Source organism: Globicephala melas, chromosome 5 (genome assembly GCF_963455315.2).
Source record: "Globicephala melas chromosome 5, mGloMel1.2, whole genome shotgun sequence".
NCBI classification, from domain to species: Eukaryota; Metazoa; Chordata; class Mammalia; order Artiodactyla; family Delphinidae; genus Globicephala; species Globicephala melas.
Genome location: NC_083318.1, coordinates 122,284,350 through 122,299,839, shown reverse-complemented (window position 1 = coordinate 122,299,839; position 15,490 = coordinate 122,284,350).

Genomic DNA, 15,490 nt, shown 5'->3' with positions numbered 1-15,490 from the left:
GTTGGTTTTTTGAATGGTTGTGCCAGAGTGTCTATTATTTATTATAAATGTTTTACACACTTTAACTCTTTAAATCTTCTCAAAAACACCATGCAAGGGCAATTATTATTCCCATTTTATGGATAAAAAATTGAGTGAAGACATGTAACCTGGATGACTTTTCCCAACTAGTAAGTGCTGGAGCCCTCACTACTGGCTCCGAGTGACTCAAGCCCACACTCAGTTCATGGTTGAGCTTTTGGTCCATGAGGTGGAGGTCACAGGCTCCTTCCCAGTGCTGGCCAGTTAGCTGTTCCACAGCCTCCACCAGCTGCCTGCACATGGGAGAGCTGGTCACCATGGAGACCAAGGAAACGGAGTGGCAGGATTAGCGTCAAACTATCCCTGTGAATAGAAAACAGCATGTCCCGTGAGGATGAATAAGTAGCACTATCTTCTTGTGCAAAGAAGAGCACGTTATCGTAGAAGCGTGCCGTGCACATTGGAGATGCAACCTCTTAGCTATGCCCTTAAAACTTGGAAGGACAAGAAGGAACAGTTCACCACCAGAAATAAAATGTGCACAGACACAGGGCACGCAGAGGGCAGAGGTGGTGCAAGAAGTCCTTTACTTTTCCCCTTGAGTCAGGATGTGTATTGGGTGTTGCTCCTCTCTGGTCCCTCCCAGCCCACCACCTGTCTCAATGGTCTCCTGCACATTTGCCCTCCCTTTCCCCAGACCCATGCCCCTTCTTCTTCCTCTTTCTCAGTTGTTTCCATCTCATTCTCTCTTGAGGGAGTAGTGGAGTTTCGGGTGTTCCAGATCCTACTGGATAAAGAAAAATTATCCCTTCCAGACCAACCTCAAAGTGAAACTTGGACAGGACAAATAAGTCTTCTTCTCTGGAATACAGACCACTTTGAAGAGCCTAACTCTCAATGTTTGTCCATCTCACCCAAGGCTGTCTGTTATCCTAGCCTGTGGGAGGCAGGAGCCTGAGAGGGCTGTTGCTAAGGTGGCCTCCTTGGTCTGGGAGAGCAGGTCACGGAAGGTGCCTTCTTAGGGTTTCACAAGTTACTGTAAATTTTTTCTGGTTGGTGTTGAAACAGAATTTAAAGCATCAATCAACTCAGCTGTCTGTCTACAGAGTAACATCAATGGCTTATTTCTGAGACTTTAGAAAGGAATTTTTTTTTTTTGCCTTTTAATTCTTGATATTGCATTTTGGGGGCTAAAATCATGTTTCTGTTTTGTGTTACTCTGGAAACTATTTCTTCTCCCCACATTTCTGATTTCAGACTGCAGCAATTTCAAACCGGAGCCTTTAAAGATATACTCAGTGTTTTATTTTTCAGCTTTCTATTTTCTATGACTATTTGGAATCATTATGAAAATTAATAGCTCATTTCTTTCCTTGCTTCAAATCTCACATTTAAATCTGCTCAAAATTCAAGTACTGAGATGCAAATTAAGCAACTTTTTAGAAAACAATCTGACAGTTTCTATCTATCATACATAATAAGACCATTAGGGTTTAATAACATATGTACAGGAATGCTTATTGCAATGTGTTGTGACAGCAAAAATAAATTGGAAACCATGTGAATATCAACCAGTAGAGGACGGTTGATGGATTACAGAGCATGCACGCTATAGCTCATTGTGCAGACATCCATTCTTCAGACACTAAATGAAGAGAAACATATGTTCCAATCTTGGAAGAATTTCCATGAAAAGAAAATTACAGAATAAAAATGTATTAGTATGATTCTACTTCAAAAACAATAATAAAACTTACTGAACATTACTTACCATGTAGAAGTATAACACCAAACTGACATTGTTTTTGTATGTGTAGGAAGGTAAGATTGAACAATTATTATTAAATTTTCCTTTATGCAGCTCAGTGTTGTTTGAACTGTTACAACAAACAAGTTTTTCTTTTATAATAAAAAAATTTATTTTGGAAAAATTTCATTTCTCTGTAAACTTTCCTTAAGTTAAGCCAATGCAGCTTAGAGTGGAAACAAAGACAACTCACTGCAGAAGACCAAAGAGACTTTTTAATTTACTTTCTTATTTCATTAATGTAGGAAATGAAGTTCAGAGACTGTAAGTGACTCACCCAAGGTCACACAGCGGCAATGAATAGTAGAGGAGGAGTAGAATCCATTTCCCCTGACTCCAAATTCAGTGCTTGTTCCTGTGTTGCTCAAACTTAGTCATCGAAGTGACCAAAGGGAATAGGAGATCAAATTGCATTCTCAAAAAATTGGAGTATGATCCCTAAAAAAGCAAATAATTTTATTGTGGAGTTACGTTTTACCTTAAAAACTAATGTCGATTAAATAAACAAAGTATTGCCACATGCAGCAACATAAATGAATCTCACAAATGTAATGTTAGGAAGAAGCCAACTGCAAAGAGAACATACTAAATGATTCTATTTAGATAAAAATCTGAAACAGGAGGGCTTCCCTGGTGGCGCAGTGGTTGAGAGTCCGCCTGCCGATGCAGGGGACATGGGTTCGTGCCCCGGTCCGGGAAGATCCCACATGCCGCGGAGCAGCTGGGCCCGTGAGCCATGGCCGCTGAGCCTGCGCGTCCGGAGCCTGTGCTCCGCAGTGGGAGAGGCCACAACAGTGAGAGGCCCGCGTACCGCAAAAAAAAAAAAAAAATCTGAAACAGGACAAACGAATCACTGGTGTTGGAAGTCTATCAGGATGGTGGTGACCTTTGGGGGTAGGCTCAGAGAACGGCCAGTGGGGCCTCTGGAGTGCTGTAAGTTCTATTTCTCCATCCGGCGCTGGTTACATAGATGTGTTTACTTTGTGAAAGTATATTGAGCTATATGCTTACGATTATTCACTTTTCTGTACACACGTTACACAACATGTTCATTAAAATATTAATGTGATGTTTACAACCATAATATACCCATATCTAATTTCATGGTTTTTTTTCCAATCTTGAAATAAAGTTGATAGCTTGTTAAAATGTGCAGTATTTGTCACTTCACATCTGCTTGGCAAACTCCAGGGTGTCTCCAGATGCACCAGTACCCCTGGTATTGATGAGAAGCGAGGAGTCACGGCCATCCTTAGCTGCAGCAGAAGTCAGGATATTTGGGGCCAGTCAACAGAGTGTTCCAGAGCTTGGGCACTGGAGTTACACGGCCTGAGTCTGAATAATGACTCCACCTCTCCTAGCCGTACAACTGAGAACAAGTAATTTAACTTCCCTTTACCCCAATAGGGTACATGTCAATAGAGCTGTGAGGATTAAAACTGGATAATCCACTTAAAGCACTTAGCACAGGGCCTGGCCCAGAGTAGGCACGGAATAAATGTTAATTATTGCTAACTCTTGTTATGCTGTGTGGAAATTTTAACCCTTCTCTACCTACATGTGTATCTCCCATCTCCACCTCCCAACCAGAACACCACATGTTGCTTTATACGTATCAAATGTTCAATAGTTTTTAATTGAATTGAATCCAATGCTTCCCCGTGGTCTGTAGGAGAAAGTCCAATCTCCTAGTTTTCATTTAAGGTTGTCCCTCGTTTCATCCCCATCTATTTTCCAACTTCAGTTTCTTCGCTCTTCCATACTAATCCCCTGTCCCAATCATGCAAGTCTAAAACAATTGCCAGGCGTGCCTTGCACTTTTGTATCTCAGAATGTTTCATTGCTTATGTCTTGCACTGTCCCCACTTCCCATAATATCCTTCCTCCTTCTCTGTACCTTCTATAATTTAACCAATCTTTTAAAACCGAGATTCAACTGATCTCCTATAGCAATGCTTCTAATCTTTTTTGACTTACAAAACCCTTTGAGAATTTGACAATTGCAATTTAACAATTCTCTTTCTTAGAAAAAATACGTACACACATACAAATCACCCAGTTCTGGAGGTTTCACAATCCCTCTGAGCCCGGGTCCAGTCCCTCACCTGTGGTCCTTAGACTACTATCACCATTAGAAAGTGACTCTTATTCTCAATGCCCATAGTACTTCCTCTCTGGACTAATACATTGTCCCTTCTTTTGACATTTATTTTCACTTTTTTGTGTTTTTCCTCATACCCAGAATGTAATTTTCTTGAGGATAAAGCCTTTGTCTCACACATCTGTTTGCCCACAATGACTAGGCAGTATGCCTTGAACATAATGTGTTGACTGTTCACTTATCATCTGTCTTCTCTCCTCAGGTGATCTCATCCTGGCCCATGGTTTTAAATGCTTTATGTTTGCTGGTGCCTGCCAATATTATGCCTTCAGCCTAGCCGTTGTTCCTCAATTCCAGATTCTTATACCCTGTGGGCTACTTGACGTTTTCATGTGAGTGTCCAATAGGCATCGCAGATATAACGTGTCAAGAAGGGAACTCGTGGTTGTTCGCACCACCCTTCCCCTTCCCCAGACAACCTTATTTCTATCCCAGGCTTTTCCATCTCAACAGTGGTACTTCCATCAGTAGGGAAGCTGGTCCTCCCTTTTACTCTCCTCATCCCCATCCCATTCTGTGGTAAAGTCGTCTTAAATCAATCTCCAAAATATATTCCAAAGCCATCTCCAGAGCTGACACCATGGCCCCCGCCCTCACAGCTCTCACATGGCCCCCAAACTGCTCTCCCTCTTTTCCCCTCAAATTCATTCTTCAGCGGCTAAAATGATATTTTACAAATACAAAGGAGTGCTACCACTCCCTCTCTTAAAACCCTTTCCATTGCTCTTAGAATAAAGTCCAAACCACGCACAACCTGGCTCCCACCTGTGTTTCCAGGGTGGGCTCCCTCAGTGGTCCTCCAGAAGCCAACCCTTCCCTGCCTTGGGCTATCAATCTGTCTGAAAAACCCTTCTTCTTTCCTCCTGGCTCTTGAATACCTGGCTTCTCCTTATCCTTCATATTTTAGCTTAATCTTCATTTCCTCATGAGATCTTCCCTGACCATCATATTTAAAGTGGGCCTCAGAATGACCGTGTATCCCATCACTCTGTATATTCCATTCCAATCCAATTACCTTAATAAAATGTAGGTCTTTATTTACTGCCCATCTTTTCCAGCAGAATTTAAACTCTCTGTAGGCAGGGGACATGTCTGACTTGTATATTACTTCAATCCCAACATCTAGGAAAATATAAGCTCCTCAGGGTAGAGAATTTCTTTTTCTTTTCTTTTCTTTTTCTTTCTTTCTCCCCTCCCTTCCTCCCTTCCTCCATCTCTCCCTCCCTCCTTTCTTTCCTTTCTTTTTCTTTTCTTTTTTGCTTCTTTTGTTCTCTGATATTGTCCCCAGTACCTAAAAAATGTTGTGCCACTACTAGGCACACAACGAACTTTTGTTGCCTGCGGCATGAAGACTAGGGACTCAGTAAATGCTATTTTGTCTACGTTATTGAATCAATCAGTCAATCAATAGTTTAATTATTACTTTTGGGTAACTGGAGAAAAGCTAACAACATTATTTAGGGAAAATCCTCCTTAAATGACCAGCTAAAAAGGATTTATAACTAACGTATCAGAGCACTGTGATCTCTGGGAATTATTAACACATTGTTTATAAACGGTTTCATCCAAAGTCCTTAGAAACACTTAGTACTCAAAAGTCAGCAAACGATTCCCTCATTATCTTGTTTACCTTAAAAATTTGCTTAGTCAAAAACTGTTTCAAATAAAGCAGACATAAACTTCTAAATACACTGTTATCAAATAATCCATATTCAGAATGAATGAATCCTAAAATAATGACTTTTGTATATAATTCAGCTCAACAGCTGATGAGGTAAATTCAGAAGAGGCCTCTTTGGAGCATGTCGTAGCACTTCATCAAACCAGTCACTGCGTCCAGCAAAATTCTCTGCTGTCTGTACATCGGCCAATTATATCAAGCAGGAGCTTCCTGGGTCCAAAGAGACCTCTGAATACATAGTCTTTAAAAGGTCATTCATCAAGAACGACTGTTTCCTTTAAGCTCCGAAAGCTGACCATTTTCTGCCAGCAGCCACGGGTGATGAAGGATGCAAGGAGATCTAACTTTCACTGCTGAGCATCTAGGCTTAGTGGGATTACAAAGGAAGGAGAAATCAGCCAGATACATTTCAGACCCACAGACCCTTCTTATATTTATAACAACATGTTTTCCTAGTAACAGTTTATTTTGCTGAAAACATTTAATAAAAACGCTCAGAGCCTCTTAGGAGAAGATGGCTTCACATTCCCTAGTCAAGCACCTGCCTGACTTTAATGTGGTGCTATTTTAGTCCCTGGAAACATATACCGCCTTCCGTAAGACTCAAGTTGGTCTCTGTATAATCACCAAGCTCACAGCCCCTAAGAATAGAAATAGGTGCAGAGGATTTTTCTGGCTAACTCTGGTGAACTGTGCTCTCTCAAGCCCTTAGCAGCCAGGGAAGCAAACTCATGGGAAAGAATACCATTTCTAACTCAACACAACACACTCTAAAAATATATATATTTTATTGAAGTATAGTTGCTTTACAGTGTTGTGTTCATTTCTTGCTGTACAGCAAAGTGATTCGGATATATAAATATATATATATTCTTTTTCGTATTCTTTTCCATTATGGTTTATCACAGGATATTGAATATAGTTCCCTGTGCTATATGGTAGGACCTCGTTTATCCATTCTATATATAATAGTTTGCATCTGCTAATCCCAAACTCCCAATCCATCCCTCCCCAACCCTACCTTAGCAACCACAAGTCTGTTCTCTGTATCTGTGAGTCTGTTTCTGTTCAGTAGATAAGTTCATGTGTCAACACAACACACTTTTTTTTTTTTTTCCGGTACGTGGGCCTCTCACTGTTGTGGCCTCTCCCGTTGCGGAGCACAGGCTCCGGACGTGCAGGCTCAGCGGCCATGGCTCACGGGCCCAGCCGCTCAGCGGCATGTGGGATCCTCCCGGACCGGGGCACGAACCCGTGTCCCCTGCAACGGCAGGCGGACTCTCAACCACTGCGCCACCAGGGAAGCCCACAACACACTTTTAATATGAGAGCTCACAAAACATTTTTTCACTGACGTTGACACATGTTCTCCTAGTTTTGAAAGTTCTTCTCACCTGAGTTTTCTCCCAACTATCTTAGTGTAACTAAAGTAACCTCTATACAATTCTGGATAAGACCTCACAGACTGATCAAAAACACAAAGAGAGATTTGGATTGGTACTTGGGACCAGGAGACATCCTTCCCTTGGGCCTTTTCACTCACTAAATGGCAATTTTAATTCACAGTGGAGTCACAGGCTGGTTGGGGCCTATGGGTTTCTAAGACTGTGCTTAAGGTGAAAAAGACAGGTAAGGTCAAAATTACCCTTGGAAATCCCTTAAACTGCCCATAAATTCTGATTTCAGGGTTTTGAGTGTACAACCCTGTATAACGTAATTTGCGAATCTGTATGATTATGTACAATAGGTAATTTATAAGTGCACATGTTTATTCAGTATATAATAAAAAACATATATGCAGAAGAACACTTGATAACCTTTTATTTCCAGCCTCCCAGCCCCCCACAAACAGAGTGGCTGAATTTGCGTAAATCAAATTTACTTGAATTGCAGATGGCTCTCTACTTCAGCAATCAGAGATACCACCTGGGCTCTGAGTTCTATCATGAAACCTTGACTTCCATTCTATGCTTGAAACAAGCCCATTAGAACCAGTTGTGTACCTTAGATATTATTCCCATGGAAAAACTTTAATAAATATCAACAACCTTACTTAGACAAACAAAACATTCACAAGAAACTCATATTTGGGTCATCTGATTATCTAGAAAGGCAGGTAGTTTTTCTTTCTAAGCCAGAGCCCTGATCTTTTCAAATTCGCATCTGTTATTTGCTGCCTTTCTTCCATAAAATGATTCATTTTATTCATTCATCAAGTGGTTCATTCCCTTGATGGACTTTTGATGTTGTACTTGAGGTTTTAAAAAGCCATTACATTTAAAACATGTTCCATTTCTAATATTGTAGTATGTAATCAAATCTAAATTATTTGAAATGGCTGAAGTGAATGCTTTGTGGATGTGTATATTTGTGCATATGTGTGTGTGTGTATGTGTGTGTGTGTGTGTAAGTGGAGGGTGAAGAGGACTGCATTTCACAACCTCTAAGCACAGTTATACCTCTCAGAATGGACTCTAGAGCACATGTTTACCCATTTGCTGCGAATGGATGTGTTTTACTCAGTTCTTGCTTTGCAGAGCTGCACCTTTTAAAGTCCAGCTCTCATTGCTACTAGCATAAAAAAGATCATGCTGAGGACTCCACAGAAAAAATAAGAACGCTCTCCTCTCTCCGGTGTCTGATGAGTGTAGAATGTAGAATACTCTCAATGAGAAACCAGGCAGGCAACTCTGAGAACTGGGATAACCAGAGCTAACATGTTGAGGGTGAGGATTAAAGTAGGTAAAGCATGAACGTGTGAAGTACTTAAAATATTGCCCAGCATACAAGGAGTCCTCCATGGTTGTTGGTATTGCTTCTATTGCTGCTCTCATGATAACAGGCATCCTGGGAAGGAGTTCAGATTGTTTTGAACCATCTAGTGAAGGTTTTATAACTCACCGACCCAAGATACGACCAAGATATATAAAAGGTTGGTAGAGTTCACTTTTAATACTAGATATCCATTTGAAACAAAGACTCAGCAAAGCCTTTCATCTTTTATAGCCTTTGTGGGGGGAAAAAAGTAGGCTGTGATTTCTCTGTTGGAGAATGAGTAGAAATCTGGAGGAAGAGTGACTCTATAGGTTATTTAGTTCAACCTAGTTAGTGTAAAGCTGATAAAATTGAGAATCAGACAGGCACCAAGGCAACAGACACTTGTCACGACCAGTGTCTACACTACAAGTAGGTCTTCTTCCCGCATTTGTCCAATTCTATGGGGAAAGGAAAAGCAAAATCACATTTAACCATGAGATTGAAACACAGCCCAATCTTCTTTAAAGGATGTGAACTCTAATGTGTCTTTTTAAATTAGTCCTACTATGAAGATTTAACTAAACCCAAAAAATTTTCAGACATTTGACCAAAGCTATAGTTATAAATCTCTATGAAGAGTTGAACAGTTGAACAATTTATGCATTTTCATTATCTATAATAGGTAACCTACCTGTAAAAAGAGTAATCAATCAGAATATAAATAAACACCAAAATTAGATTTATTGTTATAATTTTGCCTTGGTTCAGTAATACGTGCTTCCATCATGAGAATACCTGCAACACACTTGCTCTACTGTGAGTTATAGAAAGGAGTGAAGAAACTAGAAAAATAGGTATGTTGTAAAATAAAATAATGATTATTATAGATGTAATTACATGTGTGCAAGAAATACAGGGTAATAACTGAGACTGCTACAATACAGAAATGAAAATTTTTTATCTTTTACCTTGTAATGAATTTACCTGCAAGTTGAAAACAAGGAGATTTTTGCCTTCTCCATAATCCTCATCATCACATTGTCATCATTATCATCAATACCTTTTAATGAGTAGTTTTTATGAGCCAGCAACATGCTAAGTGTTTTACATATATTATCTAAGTAATCCTTACATCAGTCTTCTGGGTTCGGTTCTTTTTAGAATCGTGAAGCTGACAGGACAACTGAGGCACATCTTTCCTAAGGTCATACTGCTAGCAAGTGGTGGCAGAGCAGTGATTTAACTATTTCCAAAGCCTAACTTCTGAATCACTAAGCTTTATTGCAAAATTTGGTAAATCTCAATGAAAGGGGTAAAAAATCCAAAACCCTGAAAACATTTTCAAATGGAAATTAAACTGTACACGAGAGACCAGATAAAGTTGATGATTTATTAGCGCTCTAGGATTTGAGGGAGGATTGTACCTTCAAGTTCTATGTGACACTGTGTTCATTATCATTTGCTGACAACATATTCTGCCACAACTTAAGGGCTTAAACCAACATGTGGTTATTATTTCACACGATTTCTGTGGGTCAGGACTTTGGGAGTTGCTTAGCTGAAGTGTTCTGGCTCAGGATCTCTCGTGAGGTTGCGGTGAAGGTGTCAGAGAGGGCTGAAGATGCATGAAGGCTTAGCTGGGGCTGGAGCACCCACTTCCAAGATGGCTTACTCACACATTGGCAAGGAAATCCAGTTCCTCACCAGCAGTTGGTAGGAGGCCTTAGTTCCTGACCATATGGGCCTCTCCATAGGGCTGCTTGAGCGTCTTCCTAACACAACACCTGGCTACCCCAGAGCGAGTGATCCAAGAGTGAGAGAACAAGACAGAATACAGGGTGCCTCTTATGATCTAGCTTTGGAAGTCACGTACCATCACTTCTGCCTCATTCTCTTGATCACAATGTGGGAGGGGACTACACAAGGGTGTGAATTCTAGAAGGGAGGGATCACTGAGGACCATCTTGGAGGCAGGCTACCACGAACACCTTCCAAAACTCCCCATCATTGTCAACTGAAGTAAATGGTGATTTTTACACACAGTTTCTATTAGGATGTCTAACCTAATCACGATGGCCATTCTCAGGTATTATTGTGTTCATTTTCAGGAAGTTTTCCTAAAATATTTGGACTTAAGAACACGGGCAAAGAGAATTAATTTGAATGTCCTCTCTGGATAGTATCCTTTAGCAGTCATTATCCAACAGTCTTCCATTATTATCCCATCATTCTTTTATTTTTCAAGGATATTTAGATCCTGGGATTACCACCATCATCATCATTATGGTCTTTCTTGGTATTGAATGGAGCTTTAACAAACATAAGGGCCAACATAAGACCCTGAGAAATACTCCTTATGTTTTTTTGAATGACAAGAATATATGAGGGATCCTCTTGACCTTCTTCTCATTTCTGTGTCCCTGACATTACAGCATAGTCTGGCATATAGTGATGCAAATAAGATGAATGTTAGAGCTATTGTTGGTGACAAGAACTTAGTGACCATTCTTATATGGGATAATCTTTGAAAGAGAAAGTTCTAAAATAGCTTCAAAGAAATTCAGAGGAAGATAGGCTACTAAGGATGTAGAACTCTCCATGGGAGCCAGATGGCCACGAAGAGAAGCTAGGCCTTGTGGACAGTTCAAGCCATGAAGGGTCTCAGCTTCGTGGAAAGGTAGAGCCAACTATGACATCCAGGTTGGTGAGTCTGCCTCAGGAAAAAATGACACTGACTGGGTTGAAAGGAAGAAAGGAACTTGGTATGATCATGTACCAGGATAGCTTTGCCAACAGCCCAGCCTATGGTAAGCTCTTTGACACTTGTATCTGGTCGCCTCTAAAGCCGGGACAAATCCAGTAGTAATAAACCATGAGGATAATGTCAGAGTAGAAAGGGTCAGGGTTGGAGAGTTCGGAGGGATTTGTATGTGAGGCATCTAGACACACATACCCAAACAGACACTTTATGAGCTGACCACCCCCCCATTTTTCTGACGTCATCCTTACTTCTCTCCCCCCTTACTCTCTGTTCCAGCCATAATTTTCTCTTTACTGTTTTGAAAAATATGAGGTACTTTTCACTTTTGCGGTTTACGTTGGCTGTTCTCTCTGCCTTCCCCAATCATCCTCATGGCTAGCTCCCTCCCCTTTTTAAATGTCAATTTCTCAACGAGGTCTACCCTGGCCGCCCTATTTAAAATGCAAACCTGCTCCCAACTCGTCCACTCCTGATGTACTTTCACGGCTCAGATGATTAAATAGTACCTACTACTTTTTAATATACTATAACATTTACTTATTTATACTTATTTATTATGTTTTTCATTGTCTGACTCTCTTCACTGCTAGAAATAAGTTCAGTGAGAGCAGGGGTTTCTGTCTGTTTTGTTTACTCACATTTCCAAGCATCTAGCAGAGCACCTGATGTGAAGTAGGTGCTCTATAAATATGTGTTAAGGAAATAAACGATTTACATATTAAAGGGATGAATCTTGATGCACTGTGGAGAGAAGACTTCTGGAGAAGAGTGAGAGGTGAAGCAGGAAGACCAAGTAGGACCCTAGCATTCTAGTTCAGGTGAGAGGTGACAGCAGCTGAGTAATCCTGTTTCTGGCCCAGTTGCCTTGTCTGAACAGAGCTGGCCTTCCTGTGAGTGATTGCTGTACAATGTGTCCCCATTTGGTCCTGGCCTTACTCCTAAATCTTGTTGGATAGTATCTCTTTAAAGCCCGGCTTAAATGTTAATATCCATGTGAAGCCACAATGAACTTCTGCCCATCCCAGGCCAAATTCGTTACTACCTCGTCTTGTTTTCACAACATCTTGCCCATCCCTTTATATATAACACTCGTTGCACTGTATGAAAATTAGAATACGTATCTTAACATAGTCATGAACGTGTGCTTCTCCTGCCAGATCGTGAGGCCCCTGAGAAGAATGAATATGTTTTATTGGTTTTTATCTTTGTAACTAAAACAAGATTAATGCCTGCCTGTGGTAAATGGTCAGGAAATAAATAACAATTAGTTTAGATCCAGCTCGATTAATTTCATTTTAAAGAGGGATATCTTTTTGTCTTAAACTATTAATTTAATCATGTGGTAACAATTGATGTAAAATGATTATTTTTTAAAGAAGTCATGCATTTTTACAATTTTAAAAGTCATTTTTTTAAAGTGAACGAGAGGAGCTACAATTTCTGCAATTGAATTTTTTAAAATGTAGAATAGTTCAAACATAATAGTTTGCATTTTGGTTTTGGTTTTGTTTTTTTACCAGAAGAAGAAAATCAGAATTTGAGGCAATTGCTCATTAGGTCCCAAGTTTCTGGTCTGGAAGGTTAAGCATGTCTTCAGCTCCAAAGGAGCAGATTAAACCAGCTGTGCTGTCAGCTTGAGGCATTTGGAAGCTGGCCAGAACTGCCTAAGAATTTTTTTTTTCCCCTTCTTATTCTCTTCCTTTCTGCCAGGCTGGCTCAGTGAGTCCATTTGCAGAATCAAATGAAAATCAATCCCTTTTATGCAAACCTTCCTGAAGCAGCAGAGCTATGTTTGGTCACAAGAGCAGAGGTTCGTGCAGTGAAAGCCCTTGTGGTGATTTCTCTCCACCCCGGGCTCGCCAAGACCCACTCCACCATGCAGTGATGAAAGGGAGGATCAAACAGCTCTCTCAAAGCTCAGCTCCATCAGACTGCCCTTTTCTAAATATAGCGCACTTCAGTAAACACCACTGTGAATGTGCAGTGTGCTTGCTGGGGAATACATTGCCACCACCATCAAAATTTTATGTATGCATGTACATAGCTAGATCTTATTGGACCCTCTTTCATCAACGAAAATACTAAGCAAATTGTCTTTTTATTTTAAACTTTGACATTCCATCAGTTTCTGCTCAGTGCTTTAGATAAATTAACTTGAGAGAAAGGGCTCTGAATGACGGAAGGTTGAATGAATGAAGTTTAACCACAGACAAGGTTGAGTTCTCCGAAATTCTTGAAAATATTACTGTAGGCCAGGTTACTGAGGTCCACGGCCCTGTGTCCAGGATATGACACTTTGCCAGTCAAATAAGGACTGGGTCCATCAAATGAAGACATTGCATTGCTTTAGACAGATTCTCCTGAGCAGTGTTTCTGATATAATTATAAAAATGTGTTCTGTTTTATTATCTGAAGTCCCCAGTGGTGAAGGTGCTGTCCTTATTTTTGGTTTACATTCACCTTTGATCCTGATGGAAATTATACATCTTTGTTCTGGAGCCAGCACCTGGTCCTTAGGCTTCGGTTCACCCTCCCCTAAAAAAAGATCAGGTGAGAAAGCATACGAAGTGTGCAAAACTCAACAATGGTTTAGAACATGCACCAAGAACGTGATCTCCAATGGGAGCCCTAGGGATCACCATCAGAGGATGTGAAGGTTCAAACTGACTTTGACCCACGAAGCCCCCATGCGGGTGGGAAAGACGTGGAAATCTAGGGGTGACGCTTTCTGAGGTCAGCTCCCCTCACCACTGGGCTCAACCACTTTAGTTTTTACATGGAAGAAAGTTTGGAACCTCAGTGATTCATGACTCCCTCCATGTATGGTCTTTAATACCTGTGATTTGTGGGCTGGTGTGGTTTTTCATTACTCTACACACCAATTTCTACTTCATTCATCTATCAAGTCAACTCAACACGTTAGGATCCCAGTTTTAGAAAACAAATCTTTCAGTCTTGAATCAGACAGAGAAAGAAATAAAACATGAGATAATGCTAGCCAAATGTGAGAGATGTAGATTCTAATAGACAGGACCAAAGAGGGAAAGTTAAGATCCCCAAAAAGACTTACAAAATATACATTAAGGGTGGTTTTCTTCTTTACAAAAGGATTCCTCAGTAGGTTCCTTTAAATCAGAATTATGGAGACCAAAGCTGTCAAGTGGTGGAAAGAATCAAAAAGTCTTAAATAATGTCCCAGCTACACCATTCATTAGCTATGTGACCTTAAGCACTTGTCAGTTAACATTTTTGAGCTTCTGTTTTCTCTTCTACAAATGGAGATAACAGCACCTACTTCACAGACTTGTTAGGATCAAATGAGATAATTTGTGTAGAAGCACTTGGTTAACATAACTCATTTATCTGTGAGTTCAGTGAACGTTCAGGGAGCACGTACTATGTGCCAGGCACCATTAGGCACTGATATTATGATCTGCACAGCATGTGACACTTTCATTTGCAATCTTCTAGAAACTTCCAACTTGGTTTGTATGTAGTATAATCCCAACTTCTCAGAAATATATCAACTGGTGGGAATTTCCTGGCGGTCCAGTAGTTAGGACTTGGAGCTTTCACTGCCGATGGCCTGGGTTCAATCCCTGGTCAGGGAACTAAGATCCCGCAAGCCGTGCAGCATGGCCAAAAAAAAAGGAAAAAAAAAAGAAAAGAAAAGAAAAAAGAAATATATCAGCTGGGTAAAGTGAAAGAAAATAACACACATTTATTTACCTTTTGTATATTTCATATGCACCATGAATTATGAACAAAGGGTCTACTTCTAGAAGACTTACCATCCTTATCGAAATGAGAAGTTTTGGGACTCTCAGACTTTCCCAAACACAGAACGGAAACGAAACACCTCTTAGTGTGTGGGCACAGATGTTACTGAGGGGCTGGCCATTCTGAAGACTCTTCCACGTTCCTCTGCAGTCTGTACCTTGGGCACATAGCAGGGCATCCTTGTTGGGGCTGGTTTCTATATTCCAGAGCCAGGCTGTATTGATGGAAGTTCTGCTTCAGTCTGTTCTGATGTCAAGTGCCTTGTACGACCTCCCTGTGTCCTTCCTCAGCTGCTGAGAGCCCACTGCCACCGGCCCTCCTCTCCTCCCTCAGCCCTGTGTGAAGCAAGGACGGTCTCAGTCTTGCATTAGATCCTGAAAGCGACCATCAGTAATCTTGCCTTACCCTCACCTCTTCTATTTAGTAGGACTTATACGCTGCACATAACATTTCTCAAGCAGCTTTGCGGACTACGTCTAGAAACTTCTGTTTGCACAGCCATAGGGAGAGGGAGGGTAGCAT